Source organism: Cucurbita pepo, chromosome 20 (assembly GCF_057944985.1).
Source record: "Cucurbita pepo subsp. pepo isolate OVF chromosome 20, ASM5794498v1, whole genome shotgun sequence".
NCBI lineage: Eukaryota > Viridiplantae > Streptophyta > Magnoliopsida > Cucurbitales > Cucurbitaceae > Cucurbita > Cucurbita pepo.
Window position 1 is genome coordinate 6,053,474 of NC_141817.1, and position 21,753 is coordinate 6,075,226.

At 35.2% G+C, this 21,753-nt stretch overlaps 2 long non-coding RNA genes across 5 annotated transcripts; one reads left to right on the top strand and one right to left on the bottom strand.

The window, feature by feature from the left end:
- Positions 1-2,089: 2,089 nt before the first annotated feature.
- Positions 2,090-4,159, bottom strand: LOC147786452 (uncharacterized). The gene is made up of 3 exons (XR_015414662.1): positions 3,831-4,159; positions 3,670-3,751; positions 2,090-3,091 (listed from the first exon to the last, which is right to left on the bottom strand). It is a non-coding gene; the product is annotated as an uncharacterized LOC147786452 (long non-coding RNA).
- Positions 4,160-16,610: 12,451 nt separating this feature from the next.
- LOC111783188 (uncharacterized) lies at positions 16,611-18,758 on the top strand. Of its 4 annotated transcripts, XR_015414666.1 has the most exons (4): positions 16,628-16,880; positions 16,960-17,041; positions 17,590-17,669; positions 18,255-18,758. It is a non-coding gene; the product is annotated as an uncharacterized LOC111783188 (long non-coding RNA). The 4 variants fall into 4 exon arrangements; XR_015414665.1 differs by having other exon boundaries at positions 16,624-16,880; positions 16,960-17,669; XR_015414664.1 differs by having other exon boundaries at positions 16,630-16,880; positions 17,590-18,758.
- The last annotated feature ends 2,995 nt before the right edge of the window (positions 18,759-21,753 follow it).

Genomic DNA, 21,753 nt, shown 5'->3' on the forward strand with positions numbered 1-21,753 from the left:
GGGAGAAGAAAGGTAGATAGATTTTGTGGGAGAAAAAAAGGAAGATAATGGAGGGATGATTAGGCAGATAATCAAAGAGAGATGTCATTGTAAAAGGTTAGTAGTCAGATCTACATTTTCTTTTCTTGTATGGGAGGATATTAATATGTTGCATTGCAATTATTTAGATCTGAGTTAGAAATGATGATATTTTAACTCAAAAATCAATTAAAATTTGGTAGGGGAAAAGAAATACAAAGAAAGAGGAGAAACTTGTAAAACAAATCAAACAATCAAAAGAAGGGAAGAAAAAAAAAAAAAAAGAAAGAAAGGAAGAAGAAGGAAGAGAAAGAAATAGAGATTTCCAAATTAAAAAAAAAAAAAAAAAGAGATAGGGTGAGAGAGAGGAAGATTTAGAAAAACTCAATAGAAATTTTACAATAGAATGGAGGTAAATAACAGAGCTAAAATCTGTTAATTAGACTGGATGGTTGTAAATAACAAGCACATAAAATCCTGTAATTAGACTGTTGAACTAGATATGAGAAAAGAATTAGAATTAAAAGGAAAAAAATGGAAGAGGGGAAGATTTTAAGAGAAAAGAAAATTAAATCAATCGAAAATGGTTCGGTCAGATTGGATTGAAAATAGTCCGTACAATAGGAAAATAGTCCGTACAATAGGAAAATAGTCCGTACAATAGGCAGAATTTAGAAAAAAAAATGATGATTAAAAAAAAAATGATGATTCCTGATATTTTTAGGAAAGAAAAGAAAAAATTCAAAATCCTTCATCGAAGTAATTAGAATCAGATCTCCACCTACATTACCTAGTTATTTAGATTTTTAGAAATTAATTAGAATCAGATCTCCATCTACATTACCCAATTATTTAGATTTTAATTAGTAGTTAGAAATCATGTCACATCTTTGTATGATATCATAGATCTTCTCCTTTATACAATTATTTAAGATTAGATCTCCCCTCCATTTACTAAACTGTTAGAATTAAATAGGGAAGAAAAGAATTAAACAGAGAATAAAAAAATTAAACAAGAGGTTTGGAAAAGAATTAAATCGAGAGAGGTTTGAGAGAGAGGAGGTAAAAAAAAAAAAAAAAAAAAAAAAATATATATATATATATATATATATATATATATATATATCAAATTAAGTACAGAAAACAAGAAAAGAAAAGAAAGAGGTAAAAGGAAATAATATATTTAACTGATTAAATACAGAAAAGAAAAGAGACAATGGAGGAGGAAAATGAAATATTTGGTGAACAGAAACAATTTTACAGAATAAATACATAGAGTAAAAAAAGGATAACGATATATATATATATTCAATACTCATAAAGTCTCTAATGCTCACATGGAGTTTAACACCTGGACCATTATAAAATTTAGAGAATTGAAATTGATGTCATGGTTCATATAGGTTGGCTTAGATACAAAGAACAAAACCGAACTTGATAAATTGGTGATACCAGTCTAAGCTAATCAAGTAAGTGGTCTTACTATAGGATAGGTTAAAAATTGTATGAGTTATGATGATGTATAAACTATGTCGTACGATGCGGTGTATGACTTATGATGATGTTGAGTTATGATGATGTGTGGGTTACGATACTTGATGATGTGTTCAGTACATATATATTTTGATGAATGTCGTACTTGATATGTATGATGCACTTTGTGGCAATATGATGAGTATGATGATTGCGTGACGTTTATGTCACGACCCGATTTTCGAGTCTTCGAAAAATCGAATCGTGACCAAAAAGACGAAATCGAAAAAAAACAAAAGGAAAATAAAAGAAAAGAAAACCAAAGTAAAAAGATAAAAAAAAAATACTTTGAATTAAAACAAAAGAGAGAAATTTTGTTTGTTAATTATTACAAAAGAAATTGCAAATATAAAATGAAATACAAAAGACTCTAAAAGACCGAAAAGGGACTGACGCTCCGGAACGACCCCCTCTGTGACTGTACAGCTCTCAAACGTTCCTCTACCTCGACCAGTAGCCAGTGAACACCTGAGAAAAATGAAGGAGAACGGGATGAGTATAAAAATTATACTCACTAAGCCACCTACTTGTAGGCTCTCTTTGCATCTTAATTTAACAGAACTCCCGTGGTTTCCTAATTCGGTTCTAGAACATCAGGTTCTAACCTTAGTCTCTTGGGGCTTGCCCCTTGGGTTTCACCTGTTCATCGTCCTTTCATTAGTCACCTAGAGGTTCCTTATGCCAAGCTGATACGGTCGGTATCTCTCTATGAGGCGCTACCTCTACATGGCTATCTAGGACTACATGGTATCTAGCCTAGGGGTGTGCTGAATACCCCTACGCCCATATAGTCCTCCTATGGGGGGCGCGACCCAACCCGTTCCCATGCAGCTAATGGGCTGTACGACGTGGGGACACATTTCCCATGCGAAATGGCTAAGAGCAGTAATGACTGATCAGGGACCCTTGGTCCTCCCACGAAGCTATAGATACCGTTCTCACGCTAGCAATCTATGAACCCTCCTAGGTACTTTCTTGCCGTGGTAAACCGCTAAGTTTCTAGGGGAAAATTAAGTCTGTCTAGAGCGGCATATCGCTCCTAACAGAAATTCCCTAATCCTATCATAGAAATGGGCCCTAGCAATTAACAGAGGGTGCATGCAATCTTCTTCTAACATCATAGTATGTAATTCATGCAAACTAGGCATACCAGCTCAACGGGGCGATGACCTCCATCAAGCACCCAGAGCACGAAGTTCGTGCTCAATGGGGCGAATTCGTCCATCAAGCACCCGAAACCCGACATACACAATTCTAACATAAATTAAACGCATGCATACGTACAACGGAATCTTAAGGCATACAAGCAACACTCAGATAATTCACCCAACACATCATAACAATCCATTTAATTAATCTCATTCATGGAGAGCTAATTTAAGGCAAAATTACTAACATGCATACATACAATCCAAGCGAACCCTACAAGTATTTCTTCCTAAATACCGGGTGGTGACTTACCTGGTTGACGCGTGCCCTTTCGCTAGCGTTTCTTTGCCCGTGAGGTGTCCAAAAATACTGATTTCTCTAAATTAAGTTCCTATTCACGTAAAAACAATATTAGAACTGGAATCGGGACAAAAATCCGAAAAACAGAAAACAACCGGGCCAAATTGGCCGTTCCAGCGCGCTCACGCGCCAGCAGCACGCTGGGAGTGAGTGGCCAAGCGCGCGGGAAGGCGCCAGTCGCAGGCTGCACGCGCGCCCGCCTCCGCGTAGTCGTGGGTCGGCCGGTCCAGTCGGCTCGGCTCGCGTCGCGGTTCGGCCCGGCTTGCAGGCGACACGTGTCGACGCCTCGCTGGAGCTGCGTTGCTCCAGCCGATGGTCGACGCGTGTCCGGCGCCTGTCGCAGCCGTCCGGCGCCTGTCGCCACCGTCCGCCGCTCGCCAGCCGACTCCCTTCTTTTATTTTTTTTCTTTTTTTTTCTTTCTTCTCTGCCCTCTGAAAACTGAAACACAACCTTCTTTTCCAATTTTCATATCTTTCGATCCGTAGATCGGATCGACATGATTCCTTCAACAAAGTTTTAGATCGTGTTACTGGCTACGTCCTCGTATTTTTTTTTCGTAATTTTTGATTAACTACCGGACGAGTTAAGAAGGTCGGAATTTCGCTCACCGTTCTCGGACGACTCTCGGATCTCCGCCTTCGGGTTGAGGTCTCGGCCAAACTTCTTCATAGATCATGCATAGAGTTGTTCCTAGATGAATATATCAAGATTGCAGATCTTGATTCCCAAAGGAAAACCGTAGATCTGAGAAAACGTTCAAGATCCTTACCTTGCGGGTTTTTCGACTTCTTGATGAAAAATGGGACTCCGGCCACGCACATTCTCTTTTCCCTTCCAAGAAAGTCTCTTTGCATGATCTTCACCTCCTTGCATCATGATCTTCACCGGAATAGACTCCGACGGTAGTTTTCGGTGAGTCTTCCGGCGGTTCATCCTTTCTCCTCTCTCTAGGTTCTCTCTACCCCTTTCTCTCACTATCTCTCTTTTGCAGGATTATGGATGGGGTTTCGTTTGGACCCCTTAGGTGGTTGGAGGGGCAAATTTACCTATTTGCCCCTCTCAACTTTTCCTATTTTTTTTTTCTTTTTCTTCTTTCTTCGGGTATTACAGTTTACCTTAATATGATGATGTTTTCCATATTGAGCATGCTATAGGATGATGAGTGCCATATTGCATCATGTCATTTTTCAGGTAAAGGGCAAGGCGCACCTGTACGGAGGACGGCGGCATCGCGAGTAGAGACTGTGGCACGTGCATAGGATAGATTCATATTTAAATTCTTAGTTTTAAGTTAGAATAGGTTGTTTTGCATTCCATTGTTTTAAATTATTTTGTATTTTTTTTTTTATTTTCTATAAATTTTAGTATTTTGTATTTAAACACATAAGACCATGGCTGTGTTTTCCAGAGAAGAAGTTGTTTTAAACTTTTTTAAAGTTTACGTTATAAATGATGTTCATGTAAGGGTTATATTTCCGCTTTATAGATGAGCATGAGACGTTAGTGGCGACTCTAGATATGTGAAAATTTAGGGTCGTTACAATGGTGGTGTACTACAAAACAAAAAGAGATAAGATACCACAATATATTAATAAAAGCTTGATGGGTCAACAAGTGACAACTATGTGACAAATGCCTGTTGATTTATGATGACCCTAGGACAACAAACTTCTCTATCAAGGATGTTTTTGTGTACTACCACGTGATTAGTTGAGATATGAGATATGAATGAAAGCTCATAACTCACCGTTTTTCTATGCATCCAAGTTGTAGTAAGATGTACTAAGACCTAAAACAACATTTTTGGTGGTGCATCTGGAAGAATGATATAAAAAAGTTTGTAAATAGATGTATTTGCAAATAAATCAAGGCATTGAAATAGAGGACAAAAGAATTGTTGCAACCTTTGAGCGTTCTAGAGTGGAAGTGGAGAGGGACTTGAAGTTTACCAAAAACCTTGAAGGTTAAACGGTGATATTTGTGATTATCAATAGACTCATCAAACCCACACATTTATTACCATAAAAACTATCTACTTTGTGGATAACAGGCACAAATATACAGGGAGATATTCAAATGACATGCAGTGCCATTTTTCATAGTGTCGGATTTGGACCCTTGTTTCACGTCAAATTTTTGACATAGTCTTCAAAAAAATGTAGTGTTCCCGATTAGATTTTTTTTATACTGCTTTTCACCTAGAGAGAGACGATGTTTGAACTAGACGTTGGAAGATTTGTTACGTGTCTCCGTGTTGGATTCTCAAGCAATTGAGATTTAAGTTTCATTTCTTGAAATCTCTTATAACATATCTCAAACGCCTCAAGCAACTAAAGGCGTGATACAGTTCTAGGCTTTGTGTGGAAAATGGTACAGGTTTCTGGTATATTTAGACAAAGTGGATGAACGCGTTCTATTAGGACCAAAGTTTGTACAAGCCACTAATGAGCTGGTGCAGAAGATCAAGATGAGGATGCATATAGCCTAGAATAGACAGAAAAATTACACCGATGTATTACAAAAAGACTTGAAATTATAAGTAGATGACAAAGCGCCGATGAAGACTCTTTTGAGGTTTTGACGTGAAAGCTTAGGCTTAAGCTCATGCATCATTAAGCTTTTCAAAATTCTAGAATGAATTGGATTGGTAATATATCTATTGGCTCTGTCACCATCGTTATATGTGATGCATAATGTGTTCCATTTATCTGTGTTTCGTAAGTACATGATCAACTATACCCATATGATAGGCCATAAGCCTTTGCAATCAGACGAGAGCTTGGTTATGAGGAAAGTCCGATACATGTTTTTTTTTTTTCTTTTTTCGAGAAGTAAAGACTTTGCACACTAGAACGGGAGGATGGAATGATGAAGAAGTACCCTATGTTCTTCCAAGTTTAACATACTTTTAGGGACAAAAGTTCTTTTTAGATAGGTACATTGTTGTAGTCAAATTGAAAAAAAAACCTTGGATCAACTCGAATTCAAATATGTTTATCAATTTGTTCTACATCCTACTATTTTTTACAGTTATGAAGTTATTTTTGACGTAATTGAGCTTGATTCAGGCGACGTTGGATCATATCAAGCAAAATTAGGCTAAGACCAACTAAGGAAAGCAAAAGAACAATGGTTTAGACAAAATTGTAAGTACAAGTACTATTGGAATACCTACGGGTTAGGTTGGATGAATTGTTTGACTTACAAGTACTATTGGAATACCTACGGGTTAGGTTGGATGAATTGTTTGACTTACAAGTACTATTAGAATATCTACGGGTTAGGTTGGATGAATTGTTTGATGTATGAATAACATGTGACATGCGGTCTATTTCCGTGTTATTAATTATGATATGATATTCTATGAATTTTTTTTATGCATGTATTTCCTATTTGTTGAGTATGTTTGCTATGTCAATATGATCACGTTTATGCCATTTGAGATACCATGATGTATTATGTACGATGAGCATGAATGTGTATATAAGTCTCATAGGAAATTTATGTCATGATAAGTATGAAAGTATTATGTACATTATACTTTGAACCATGATTTTTAATGCAGGACTTCATGCATGTGGTATGTTACACAAGTATTGATTACTTTTCCAGTATGTTGTGACTTATACCACGTTATTATATGCCCTCTTTTCTTAATTGGTTTTTGACAGTGTGAGTGTGTTCTAGCCCATAGTCAGACATAAGGAATATATTAACGAGCCTACTAGCGGGGTTTATGCAATTGTATGGGAACTATGTGTAGAAAAGTAGTATGCATCAACCTTAAGTGAAAAGAAAGATAGAACCTAAGAAATAGTATATTCGTGGTATTTACAAGGTTTTTTTTATTACATATTCGTCGTGTTTACAAGATTTATGAACTTTTTAATCCATGAAATTTTTAAAGATAAAATATTTTTAATAATTTTCTTATTTAAAAAAAGACATAAGGTAATTATTTTAATTTTTGTAGCATATTTTATTATAGTTAAATTGATTATAAATTTAAAAGGAAAGTAAGTACTGCTTTAGTTACGTTTATAATTCAATTATACATCAAATTAATAACAATACCGATCACATGCCAGTTCATTCACTATTTTCGTTGTCATTGATTTTCATTACGCGATTCCAATTCATTCACTATTTCCGTTATATTGATTTTCTAAAAACTGAAAGAAAAAAAGAAAAAAAGAAAAAAAGAAAAAAAGAAAAAGAAAAAGAAAGAAAAAAAAAACAGCACAATTATTTGGAAAGATTGTAGACTTTTCTCAATTGAAGAATAATAGGATAGTATCCACATCAAGGTACTCAAGGTACTCTTAAATTAAATAAAAGGTAAAAAACAACTAACATTTTCCTAAAAATTTAGTTAAATTTAATAAAATTCAAAATTTATCGTGAAAATTTATCCATCACTAAATAGATTATTGGTTAAATTATATAGATTATTTGAGGTAGGGGTGTACATGAAGGACTAGAAAAGCGCTTGGAAGATTTTACGATCAATATGGATGAAGGGGATAAAAGCTCCCTCAACCTCCAGAAGAAAGAAGGTTAAGACACATCCAAAACCTTATCATTCATACAGGCCAAGAGAAAAGTATCGGAATAAACCCGTACAGTCTCAAAAGCCAACGTATTCAAGGAGGGAGTATACTCCTACAAAACCCCATAAAGGAAAGAAAAGGCAAACTTGCTTCAAATGTCGAGAAGAAGAACATTATGCTAATAAGTGTCCGATCAGAGGAAAGATAAATGAGTTGGAGATAGATCAAGAGCTGAAAAATCAGCTACTACGACTAGCTCTAACCGACTCAGAACAATCCAGCGAGGGAGAAATCCTCAAACTCCAAGAAGAATCCGATTCTTATTCTAGCACAGAATATGAATCAGAACAATAAGGGAAAAGGACGTGTGAAGGATGCATAAATGTCCTTACAAATGATCAAGAAATTCTACTCGAAGTAGTAGAAAAAGTTCAAGATCCAGAAATTCAATAGAAAATTGCTCAACGACTTAGAGATGCCATGACAATCTCTAAGCCACCTGAAAGGGAAGAAAGAAATCCCTGCAGACTCCAATCAGTTCTCCAAAGATTTGAAAAACCGAGAGAACTCACTACTCAAGATTTACAAAGAGAGATTAATAATCTCAAACAAGAGGTACAGGCGTTAAGATCTGAAACTAGGTCAGAATCTTATATGCTTCGTCAAGAAATTCTTAATCTTCAAGAAAGGCTGCCCGAACAAAGGGAAACGGCGCAACCGAACCTGGACGAAGAATATTTTCAAAGTTCCTTCGTTGGAGCCATCACCACTTCTCAATATCAAAAATGGTACGGTCTCGTTACCTTAAAAATTTATGATTTCAAAATCACACGAAAGGCTCTCATAGATACTGGAGCCGATCAAAATTGCATTCAAGAAGGCTTAATACCTACAAAGTATTTTGAAAAAACTACTGAGGGTCTTAGAGGTGCAAACAACAACAAACTTAAAATTAATTACAAACTATCAAAAGTTCATGTTTGCAATGATGAAATTTGCTTCGTAAATTCCTTCCTTTTAGTAAATGACTTAGGACAAGAGTTAATCGTAGGTACTCTTTTCATTACTCAATTATATCCTTTCAAAATAACTGAAAATGGGTTAGAGTCAAAGGCCTTAGTAAGCAAGGAAGATAAAATTTAATTTCCTTTCCCCTACTGAAATAAATAATCTTAAAAAAAAAAAATACAATTATTCAATCAATAAATGTATTAAATTATAAGAAAAAACAAATTTATTTTCTAAACGAAGAAATTTCATTCAAAAGAATAGAATAACAGATTCAAAATAAGACTGTCCAGTCTAAAATCAAAACTATACATACTCAAATAGAAAGGGAAATTTGTTCAACTATCCCTAATGCCTTTTGGAATAGGAAGCAACGCATAGTTGATCTTCCTTATGTCAAGAACTTCGAGGAGAAAAATATTCCTACGAAGGCCCGACCTATTCAAATGAATTGAGAATTACTAACATTCTGCAAAGCAAAAATCAATGATCTTTTGCAGAAGGGTCTTATTAGACCGTCAAAGAGCCCCTGGTCATGTGCGGCTTTTTACGTCAACAACCAGGCAGAAAAGGAACGTGGTGTCCGGCGACTGGTAATAAACTACAAACCCTTAAATAAGGTTTTGGAATGGATTAGATATCCAATTCCAAATAAATCAGATTTAATGCAAAGAATTTCAAATGGAAAAGTATTTTCAAAATTTGATATGAAATCAGGATTTTGGCAAATCCAGATTTCAGAAAAAGACAAGTACAAAATGGCTTTCAATGTCCCTTTCGGACAATACGAATGGAACGTTATGCCATTTGGGCTAAAAAACGCTCCATCCGAATTTCAAAAGATTATGAATGATATTTTCAATCCTTTTCAAGACTTTTCAATTGTTTATATTGACGGTGTTCTGATTTTTTCTCAAAACATCGATCAACACTTTAAGCATCTTCAAACATTTTTTACGACAGTCAAAAGAAACGGTTTAGTTGTGTCTAAACCAAAAATTAAACTTTTTCAAACAAAAATCCGTTTTCTTGTATTTGAAATTTATTTGGGTCTAATTAAACCCATTCAAAGGTCCATTGAGTTTGCCTCAAACTTTTCGGACCAAATTACAGATAAATCCCAACTACAAAGATTTTTGGGATGTGTCTGATTTTCTTCAAAATATCAGACCCATTTGCAAGCCACTCTTTGAAAGGCTAAAAAAGAATCCAAAGCCCTGAAGAACACACCAAAACAGTCCAAAAAATCAAATCCCTTGTCAAGTCAATTACGTGTTTATCGCTGATAAACCCAAGGGCTAGTTTAATAGTGGAGACCGACCCATCCGATATTGGATATGGAGGAATCCTGAAACAGTCCCTTGACAAGAAAGAATCCATTGTCCGTTTACATTCAGGAATATGGAATTCTACTAAAAAAAATTACTCAACAGTAAAGAAAGAAATACTTTCAATAGTACTTTGTGTACAAAAATTTCAAAGTGATTTAATTAACAAAAGCTTTGTTATCAAAACAGATTCAAGGGCATCTAAATTTGTTTTAGAAAACGATGTCAAGAATCTTGTGTCTAAACAAATTTTTGCTAGATGGCAGGCAATTTTATCTTGCTTCGACTTCCAAATTTTGCCTATAAGAGGGGTCGAAAACCCCTTGGCAGATTACCTCTCAAGAGAGTTCTTACTCTCAAAGAAAAATTCTCGGTAGCCAATCTCCTTCTTCCAGCAATGACCGGAAAGAAAGTGATCAAAAAAGGGAAGAAGCCCAATGCTTCTTCAAGCACACCTACGCCAATGACGTCTGACAGCTATGCAATGGATGCTGGTTTCACCTTGGTGACCAGGTCCAAAGCAAAGCTTTCTAAAAAACAAACGGAGGTTATCACTCCGGCGAGGCCTTCTGCCTCTTCAACACGGCCATCTGCCATTACTCCATCGAGACCTACTGTCTCATCCACTTCAAAGGGACCTTTTGTCCCCTCAACCTACTCGGACGCGGTTGTTCCCGTTCGATTTTCTCCAGTTCCTGAAATCAGGACCTATTTTCAAAAATCGGTGTCTATACCAGAAGCTCTGGTAGAACTAGAATACGACGACCCGAAAATCGGTGAAGTCGTTAAAAAAGCTTATCCATTGGGATTCTTTTGTATCCCAGGAGATCTTCATAAAACCAGAAGGTTTTATGAATTCATTCTAGTCGACACAAAGTCCGTTTAAATTACTCATATTCTGAGTCGCGATGATCCTTCAAAAATCGCGTATTCAAAATTAAAAATTTTCAAAGTCATGAACCCGACGTATTGGAATCAAGATCCATACACGGAGAAGATTTTTTCAAAACCTTTTGTTCCTCATTCTTACTCATGCAGAGACTATCAGATGACATGGTTCAATGTCATTTGGTATCAAAATTACGAGCACTCATGGTTTATTCAATTCTGCCAGAATGCTCATAAAATTCATTACCCATTTTGGTTCATCAAATGGTGGAAAATCTTTGGATCAGCCAAAGATATATTTCCAGTTCCAATACCGGAATCGTTCTACTACTTCACTCAAAATATATTAAAAACCCCATTTCCATTAACCATGTGCTTTTGCGTATACTTTCAAATTCCTTGGATTTTAACTTGGAATTTTCAAATTAAAGAAACCGAAGACCATATAAAACAGGTCTTCAAAACTATCAAAATCAAATGGTGGGATAAATATACTTATACCTACTCAGACATCAAAGCGGTAAAAGTCTGGCTATCTAAGAATGGCCACCTTCAGGATTTATCCAAGAAGAGGACCTCCAAATTCCTTAATTCAAAGTCGAAGCTACTCGCTACATTAGCCCAGACAACTTCAGAAGCGATGTCTTGGAGAAGAAGAAGATGAAGGCACGATTTATGATCTCAATGATCCATTTTTGGATTCTCAACACCTTTGTAAATATCATCATCAATGATTGAATAGTCGTTAAACTATTTAAAAAAAAAAAAAAAAAAAAAAAGAGGTGTCCTTTGGATTTTTATTATCTTGGTTTTTCTCTATTATTGATGTATCTTTTCCTACTTTCATCATATTTTGGATCAATATGGCATTCCTCTTTCATCAAGTTATTGATGTAAAAGGAGTTCCTATTTTCATTGAGAAATTGATGAACATGGAAAAATGTAAATATATTTATTAATTGTATTATATTAAACTAAGATGATAGAGCTCATGTAAATTGTAAGAGCTCAAGTCATTAAGCGTAGGAATGGTATCAGAGTCTCTCAATTTTTGTGAGGGATGAGGAGTTACTCAATCTTTAAGAGCGATGTTGCAGAAACCAGGAGGATGATAAGAAAATTCAGAAGAATATGGAGTATGTGATAGCTGAGCGAATAGCCCTTGTGTTCCAGATGGTAAGACGCGGGAAGCGCAGTAAGTCAGTTGGCAAGCTAGGGTGCTTAGTCATATGAAAAATTCGGAAGAAAAATCTTATCTACATCCTGACAACTTTATCAGAGACAAAACAAAGATTGACAACTTGTCAGCCACACAGTGAAGGCTCATATGTGAATTATTAGTGTCAGTAAATTATTAGTCTTTTAAATTATTAGTTTACTTATGTCTTTTCTTACTTTTAGGAAAACAGATCTTGCAGGGTCCTAGATTCAATCTTATCTCTTAGTTGGCGTTTTTCATATTTACGTTCAAATTCGAAGTCTATAAAAGGACTTCATCAATGTAAGGAGAGCATCGATCGGCCGATAGCTCTCTCTTGAATATCAATTGAAGAATTCAGAGAAAAATCATTCTACTCTATCTTTTATCTTATCTATCTTCTTATGAACGAATTTCTCAGAAAGCTCAGAAAATCAAACCATTTCAAATGTTCTACCAATGAAGAAGAAAGTTCAAATGAACATAGAAGGGGAGAAAATCTCACCATCTCAAATACTGTCAATCAAGAATATCAGATTGCCAGAATCGAAGATCAACTCAAAAATTGGACTATTCCAAAGGTATCCTAAAACTATCTACCAAATTTCAACCTTCAATTTTACTCAAAGATCATGCATCAAATTCTCAGAGAAAAACATCCCAGTCACTGTCTCCATGTCGATCTTGTCACTGTAAAACCATTGTTCAGACTTGGATTAGATATCCCAGTCCTTATCTCCTTACGAGATAAGAGACATGAAGATTTCTCAAATTTACAATTAATACATGACCAGGGGCTATTTCCGTGTTATTAATTATGATATGATATTCTATGAATTTTTTTTATGCATGTATTTCCTATTTGTTGAGTATGTTTGCTATGTCAATATGATCACGTTTATGCCATTTGAGACACCATGATGTATCATGTACGATGAGCATGAATGTGTATATAAGTCTCATAGGAAATTTATGTCATGATAAGTATGGAAGTATTATGTACATTATACTTTGAACCATGATTTTTAATGCAGGACTTCATGCATGTGGTATGTTACACAAGTATTGATTACTTTTCCAGTATGTTGTGACGTATGCCACGTTATTATATGCCCTCTTTTTTTAATTGGTTTTTGACAGTGTGAGTGTGTCTAGCCCATAGTCAGACATAAGGAATATATTAATGAGCCTACTAGCGGGGTTTATGCAATTGTATGGGAACTATGTGTAGAAAAGTAGTATGCATCAACCTTAACTGAAAAGAAAGATAGAACCTAAGAAATAGTATATTCGTGGTGTTTACGAGGTTTTTTTATTACATATTCGTCGTGTTTACAAGATTTATGAACTTTTTAATCCATGAAATTTTTAAAGATAAAATATTTTTAATAATTTTCTTATTTAAAAAAAGACATAAGGTAATTATTTTAATTTTTGTAGCATATTTTATTATAGTTATTGATTATAAATTTAAAAGGAAAGTAAGTACGGCTAACATTTTAGTTACGTTTATAATTCAATTATACATCAAATTAATAACAATACCGATCACGTGCCAGTTCATTCACTATTGTTACGTTTATAATTCAATTATACATCAAATTAATAACAATACCGATCACGTGCCAGTTCATTCACTATTTCCGTTGTCATTGATTTTCTAAAAACGGAAAGAAAAAAAGGAAAAAAAAAAAACAGCACAATTGTTTGGAAAGACCTATTTTGTAGACTTTTCTCAATTGAAGAATAATAGGATAGTATGGATCCACATCAAGCTACTTTTATATGTAGATTTAAATTTCTTAAAATATATTATTTGTTGTGAGAGTGAAAGCAAATTATGTAAGTAAAAAAAAAATAAATTATATTTTATTGAAAATTTTAAGTTCTTTTCGACTAATTAATCATCATTTTTTTTTTTTTTTTGTTATATTTATGAAAAAAAGGAGTGAAAATTAAATGAAAGGTAAAAAACAACTAACATTTTTTCTAAAAATTTAGTTAAATTTAATAAAATTCAAAATTTATGGTGAAAATTTATCCATCATTAAATAGATTATTGGTTAAATTAGATAGATTATTTGAGGTAGGGGTGTACATGGTTTGGGTTTGGTTGAGGGGTTTTTTTGGACCCAACCCAAAAGTTTGAGTTTGTTGGATGGGTAACCCAACCCAAAAATTTTCACAACCCAATCCAACCCTCTATTTTAGGGTTGGGTTCGGGTTCCAACTTTTTTTTTATTTAAATTTAACTAAACCTCCCTAAAAAGATGCCACATAACTAACGTTGCCACCTATCTAGCCACAATTAATGGAGTGCAGAAAGTGTGCATAGTGCAAGTATTCGTGCAAAGAGTAGTAAAAGGTTAGAGATGAGTTTGAGAGACAAAGTCTCCGACTCACAGTCAAACGGTAGACGCCAGACACCAGACGTGTACAGCATCGCAGGACGTAGTGACAGATAATACAACGTGGGCTTCAATTTTGGGCTTCGGCCCCGTTCGAGTTGACTTAATCAACCCAAACCCGACATCCCATTCAACCCAACCCAACCCAACCGTTATAATTCAGGTTGGGTCAGGTTGGATTTTCGAGTTTTCGGGTTAGATGTACCCTCTCAATCTTAGGTTTAAATTATACCTTTCAACTTGTAAAGAGTGAGATATCTAATAAATATAGGAGTTTGTTAGACGAACACAAGGTCTCCTCGCCACAATGGTATGAACTCTCCACAATGGAGTTAGTATTCTTCACTTATAAACCCATGATCATTCCCTAAATTAGCCGATGTGGGACTTCCATCATCCAACACCTCCCTTCGAACAAAGTGCGCCTCCTCTTAATCGAGGCTCGACTTCTTTAGAGTCTTAGTCATTTTTTACTGCCTTCGAGGAGGCTTGCCGATGTGGGACTTGCGCCTCCCCTTAATCGAGGCTCGACTTCTTTAGAGTCTTAGTCATTTTTGACTGCCTTCGAGGAGGCTTGCCGATGTGGGACTTCCATCATCCAACACCTCCCTTCGAACAAAGTGCGCCTCCCCTTAATCGAGGCACTTCCATCATCCAACACCTCCCTTCGAACAAAGTGCGCCTCCCCTTAATCGAGGCTCGACTTCTTTAGAGTCTTAGTCATTTTTTACTGCCTTCGAGGAGGCTTGGCTCCTTTTCCATCCAACACCTCCCTTCGAACAAAGTGCGCCTCCCCTTAATCGAGGCTCGACTTCTTTAGAGTCTTAGTCATTTTTTACTGCCTTCGAGGAGGCTTGACTCCTTTTCCATCCAACACCTCCTTTCGAACAAAGTGCGCCTCCCCTTAATCGAAAGGCTTGGCTCCTTTTCCATCCAACACCTCCCTTCGAACAAAGTGCGCCTCCCCTTAATCGAGGCTCGACTTCTTTAGAGTCTTAGTCATTTTTTACTGCCTTCGAGGAGGCTTGACTCCTTTTCTTTTGGAGTTCTTTGTTCGATATTTGAGGAGGCTCGACTTCTTTAGAGTCTTAGTCATTTTTTACTGCCTTCGAGGAGGCTTGGCTCATTTTCTTTTGGTTGGCACGACTAAGTTTAGGGCATGGCTCATATACTATGTTAGACGAACACGACTCTCCACAATGGTATGATATTGTCCACTTTGACCATAAGATCTCATGACTTTGCTTTGGGCTTCCCCAAAAGGCCTCACACCAATGGAGTTAGTATTCTTCACTTATAATGGAGTTAGTATTCTTCACTTATAAACCCATTGATGATTCCCTAAATTAGCTGATGTGAGACTTCCATCATCCAACATAGTTAATTATATTAGAAATCTTAGGATAAGTTGATTTCATATAAATTTCAATTATGTTTTTATTTATCCTAAATGACTATTTTAAAATTCTGAAGTTATTTTGAAATTATTTTGAAAATGTAATGTAACCACACAAATACTAATAATAAAATAAAGGGAAAAAAAAAAATAACCCACCACCTCTCCTTTAATCCCTCTGCTCCTTTCTTAAAATACCTCTCCCATTCCGTATAATTCAACAAAAAAAAAAAAAAAAAAAAAAAACAACCTGAAAACAAAGATAGTTTTATACAAATTTATCTGAGGATGTTCCAAGAAATTGTATTAGTTAAATTCTTTTATCCTTATTTTATTACATTTTAGTTAGAAATCAAATAATAATAACCATTATTATGTAAATTGCATACAAATCATTTTTATGAAAGAAAAGAAAATCATGAAAATGGTCATGCAACAGAATTTAAAAAAAAAAAAAAAAAAAAAAAAAATTGCTTCATGATATTTTAGAAAAGAAAAAAAATTAGAAACCATTGAAAATGGCGAAAAATACTTTAAATAATAATAATAATAAAATATAAAAAATAAAATAAGAGAATGAGAGAGATGCATGATACATAGTCAATTGTGAGGAAAGAAAAGAAAATATGAATCCATTGAGAATGGCCAAAAGTAATAAAAAAAAAAAAAAAAAAAAAAAAAAAAAAAACAAAGAATGTAATACCCAAAGAAAGAAAAATAGAAATAGAAAAAAAAAAAATATGAAAAGTCGAGAGAGGGGTAAATAGGTAAATTTGCCCCTCCAACCACCTAAGGGGTCCAAAGGAAACCCATGAGTCCTCTAAAAGAGAAATAGTGAGAGAAAGGGGTAAAGAGAACCTAGAGAGAGAAGAAGGGATGATCGGCTGGAAGACTCACCGAAAACTACCGTCGAAGTCTATTCCGGTGAAGATCATGATGCAAGGAGGTGAAGATCATGGTGCAAGGAGACTTTCTTGGAAGGGAAAAGAGAAGGTGGGTGGCCGGAGTCCCATTTTTCATCAAGAAATCGGAAAACCCACAAGGTAAGGATCTTGAACGTTTTCTCAGATCTACGGTTTTCCTTTGTGAATCAAGATCTGAAATCTTGATATATTCATCTAGGAACAACTCTACGCATGATCTGTGAAGAAGTTTGGCCGAGATCTCAACCTGAAGGCGGAGGTCCGAGAATCGTCCGAGAACGGTGAGCGAACTTCCGACGCTCTTAACTAGTCCAGTAGTCAAGAAAAAATATAACAAAAAAATACTAGGACGTAGCCCGTAACACGATCTAGAACTTTGCCGAAGGAATCATATCGATCCGATCTACGGATCGAAAGATATGAAAATCGGAAAAGGGGACTGTGTTTCAGTTTTCAGAGGACAGAGAAAAAAGAAGAAAGAAAGAAAAAAAAGAGGGGCGGCCGGCGAGCGGCGGAGGGCGGCGACAGGCGCCGGACACGCGTCGACCATCGGCTAGAGCAACGCAGCTCCATCGAGGCATCGACACGTGTCGTCTGCAAGCTGGGCCGAACCGCATACGTGAGCTGAGCCGACCGGACCGGCCGACCCACGACAACGCTGAAGCGGGAGTGCAGCCTGCGACTAGCGCCTTCCCACGCACGTGTCCACGCACTCCCAGCGCGCTGCTGGCGCGTGAGTGCACGTGGAACGGCCAATTTGGCCCTGTTGCTTTCTGTTTGCTCGATTTTTGTCCCGATTCCAGTTCTAATACTGTTTTTACGTGAATAGGGACCTAATTTAAAGAAATCAGTATTTTTGGACCCCTCACGGGCAAAGAAACGCTAGCAAAAAGGGCACGCGTCAACCAGGTAAGTCACCACCCAGTATTTAAGAAGAAATACTTGTAGGATTCGCTTGGTTTGCATGCATGTTAGTAGTTCTGCTTCAGATTAGCTCTCCATGTAAAGTATTAGTCAAATTAATTGTTATGTTTGTATTGGGTGAATTACATGAGTGTTGCCTTTAAGCTTCCGCCGTATGTATGCATGCGTTTAATTTATGTTAGAATTGTGTATGTCGTGTTCCGGGTGCTTGATGGACGAATTCGCCCCATTGAGCGCGAACTTGTGCTTTGGGTGCTTGATGGAGGTCATCGCCCCATTGAGCCGGTATGCCTAGTTTGCATGAATTATTCATGAAGGAAGACGGAGTTAGTTCAGATCGGAAGACAGCATTCTAGTGTGCGTCAAAAATAATAAGATTTATAGTTTTGGACGTATTTATTTCATTTTATGATTAATTATAAATTACCAGAAAAATACCTTTGTAAAGATGGTTTAAAATTAGGCAGGTTTAGTCAAGAAACCAAGTTCATTTTAGTTAGGAAGTTTTAAAAATCTAAAGAAAATAGAAAAGAATGGATAATCTAATCGAAATCTAGAAAACTCATGCAGCCATAGGAAGGACATGTTTCAGGAAGGGGCGAAGACATGTGTCAAATCGCCAATGGAAGACTGCGTCTAACCAAGAGAGTAGCACACCGCGAGAGGAATGGAGCGACGCTTCTTGCACCAAACGGTGATGCGTGTCTCGAAGACTCGACCCGACTCGATAACCAGCTCTGTCTACTTGTCAAGCCAACCCAAACTGCTCATTAGACCCGTGACTCGTGTATCACACGAGTGTGCCACATGTCATTACGAGAATAAACGAAGGAATTTCATGCTCACAAACGATCGAATGCAATCCCTTGGAGTCAATGAGTGAATCAAAGGGTGTCACATGTCAGAATGTGGACGAACATATTCTTCCCCTAAGCGCGTTCATCCTCGCATGTGCAATGTGTTGGCTTTTTGGTCTTGATCTCATTTTACTTAATTTCAATCCATTAATTGATTGATGTTTTGTTGATAACAAATCTAGTTTTAATTATTAACTATTTTCAGTATTTTGAACTATCCACAATATAAGGTTGGGAATATTGATTTCGACGACTTTTCACTTACTCAAATCAGAGCTAAAACGAAGAAATTACAGTCGAGACAACATACCCGACGTGATGATGTGACATCAAAATCAAAATGATGGACAAATCAAAGTATATTAAAGTGTGACACTTCTAATTTTGGAAGAGTAACAAATAGTAGAGTTTTTCTTATTATTATATTTTTAAATAAATTATTTTTACAAAATATAAATTTGAATCTAACCGTAATTCATATCGATTTTTATTATTACTATATTATATTATTATATTTTAAAATTTTTGTGGTTATTCACGTAGTTTTTATTATTATATTAGTATTATATTTATAATGAATTTTGAAATTTTAATTTAACTGTTACTCACGTAACGTTTTATTATTATTATATCATTATATTTATAATAAATTTTGAATTTGTCATTTGACCGTTACTCACATTGGTTTTTATTATTTTTATATTATATTATTATTATATTTAAAAATTTTAAATAAATGAATTTGGAAAATTTTCTTATTTATTTACTTTTAATCTCCACCTTTACTCCTAACACAATCCAAGGGTCAATATTAATTCCTATATTTTACCACTTTTCTTCTCTCTATAAACTCATCATCTTTCCCACATCCTCAACACAACTCCCATAAATTCTCCAATTCTCATTTGTTCAACTCCTATAAATTCTCCAATCCTCATATGTTCAAAGTCTGGATGGTTTATTGCTCTCTCCAAGCTTCCAATTTTATTTTTATTATCTTATTCTTGATTTTTTTTTTTTTTTTTATTGTGAGAAAATAGTTGTGAGTGCTTCAAATTGTAAATCTAGTCTTGGAGAGAGTTGTGGTGTGTTACTACCAAATTCAAATAGTTTGATCCTGTGCCATAGAAAGGATTGAGTTTGCTCTTGAACTCGTAAAAAGAGCGGTGCAGCGGTTTGCTCTGATTCGTGGGAAGAGTCGAGAAAGTTGTTTATTCAAATTTCCAAGAGGTGCTTGGGGAGTGGAGTAGGTCGAGTTTGACCGAACCACTATAAAACTACGGTGTCATATTTTCTAACTCTTTCCTATTTAATTTCAAAATTATTATTATGATTTATTGCATGTTCTACTTATTATTGTTTTGACTTGAATTATTTTGTTTTAGTAATTATCATATTCTACTTATTTGTAAAAAGTTTCCTCATTAGAAAAATTAATCACGTTTAAACACTTTACACTTTTATTATTAAAACCTTATCCACCCCCCCCCCCCCTAGGGTTGCCATATCGATCCAACAATTGGTATTAGAGCGGGTTGCTCTTATAGATTTTTTATCTAAACTTTATTGTTCGAGCTTATGGGAAACCTACGTGTTAAAAATGGTTTTAGTGAAGGACAATCAACTTCTAAGCCCCTTATTCTGATGGAACAAATTATATATGCTGGAAAGCTAGAATGAAAATTTATTTGCAATCGGTTGATTATCAATTGTGGTTAAATGTTAGTAATGGTCCTTACATCCCAATAAAAATTGTTAATAATATTGAGGTGCCTAAATTAGAAGAGGAATTTGATGAGCATGATATGAAAAGATGTTCTTTGAATGCTAGTGCTATCAATTGTCTTTATTGTGCCTTAAGTAATGATGAATTTAATAGAGTATGTATGTGGTTTTCGGCATATGAAATTTGAAAAACTGTTGGAGTAACTCATGAGGGAACAATCAAGTTAAAGAAACAAAAATTAGCATGTTAGTTCATAATTATAAACTATTTAAAATGGATGAAAATGAACCTATTGGTGATATGTTTACTAGATTTACTAATATTCTAAATGTTTTGAAAAATCTTGGAAAAGTATATTCTACTTCCGAAAATGTAAGAAAAATTCTTAGGTCTCTACCTAAAAGTTGGGAGGCAAAAGTGACGGCGATTCAAGAAGCAAAGGATCTCACAAAACTTCCTTTGGATGAACTTGTTGGTTCTCTCATAACACACGAGATTACCATGAAGGGGCACATAGAGAAGAATCCAAAAAGAAGAAAGGTATAGCCCTAAAGTCCATCAAGGTTGACTCTGAAGATGAGGACGTTCTTGATGAAGATGATGTCGCCTACTTCACATGTAAGTATAAAAATTTTATTAGAAGGAAGAAACAATTCAAGAAACATTTCACCAACCAAAAAGAGTCGAAAGGTGAAAAGAGCAAAAACGATGAGGAAATATATTATGAATGTAAAAAGTCGGGTCATATAAGAATGGATTGTCCTCTCCTCAAATCATCTAAGAAATCCAAGAAGAAAGCAATGAAGGCTACTTGGGATGATAGTGATGAAAGTGCAAGTGGAAGTGATGAAGAAGTAGCAAATTTTTGCTTCATGGCTCAAAGTGACAGACAGGATTAACAAGAAGATGAGGTAATTCTTGAATCTCTTTCTTACCATAAATTATTTAAAGTTGTTGATGAGATCAAATTGATTTAGAAAAACTTAGTTCAAGTATATTGTGCTTAAAAAGAAATATAAACTTCAATAATTGAAAATAAGTCTTTATTAAATAAAATTTCTTGCTTAAAAAAAGAATGGTCATAATATTGGTAAAATTGATGTACTTTGTGAAAAACATGTTTTTGATTGTGAGTAGAAAATGCATTAATTGATAAAGTTAAGTTTCTTGAGCATGATTGTTGTGAAAAAGATAAATTAATTAAATTGATCAAAGAGAATGAATCAAATAATTTGCAACAACTTGGCGGGAGAGGCTATTAAAAGGTTAACAATAGTTGCTAAAAAATTAGACAAAATACTTAAGGAGGTAAGTCATAGGGTGATAAAAGAATATTAGGCTATATTAATGAATGTTCTACACCTTCAAATTCTAAAACAATATTTGTAAAAGCATCCCCTTATCATGTCTAAGTCTAACTCATGTAAATTTGTATTTAAGTATGATAAATCTAGATCTGTGCCTATATGTCATTATTGTGGTGTTG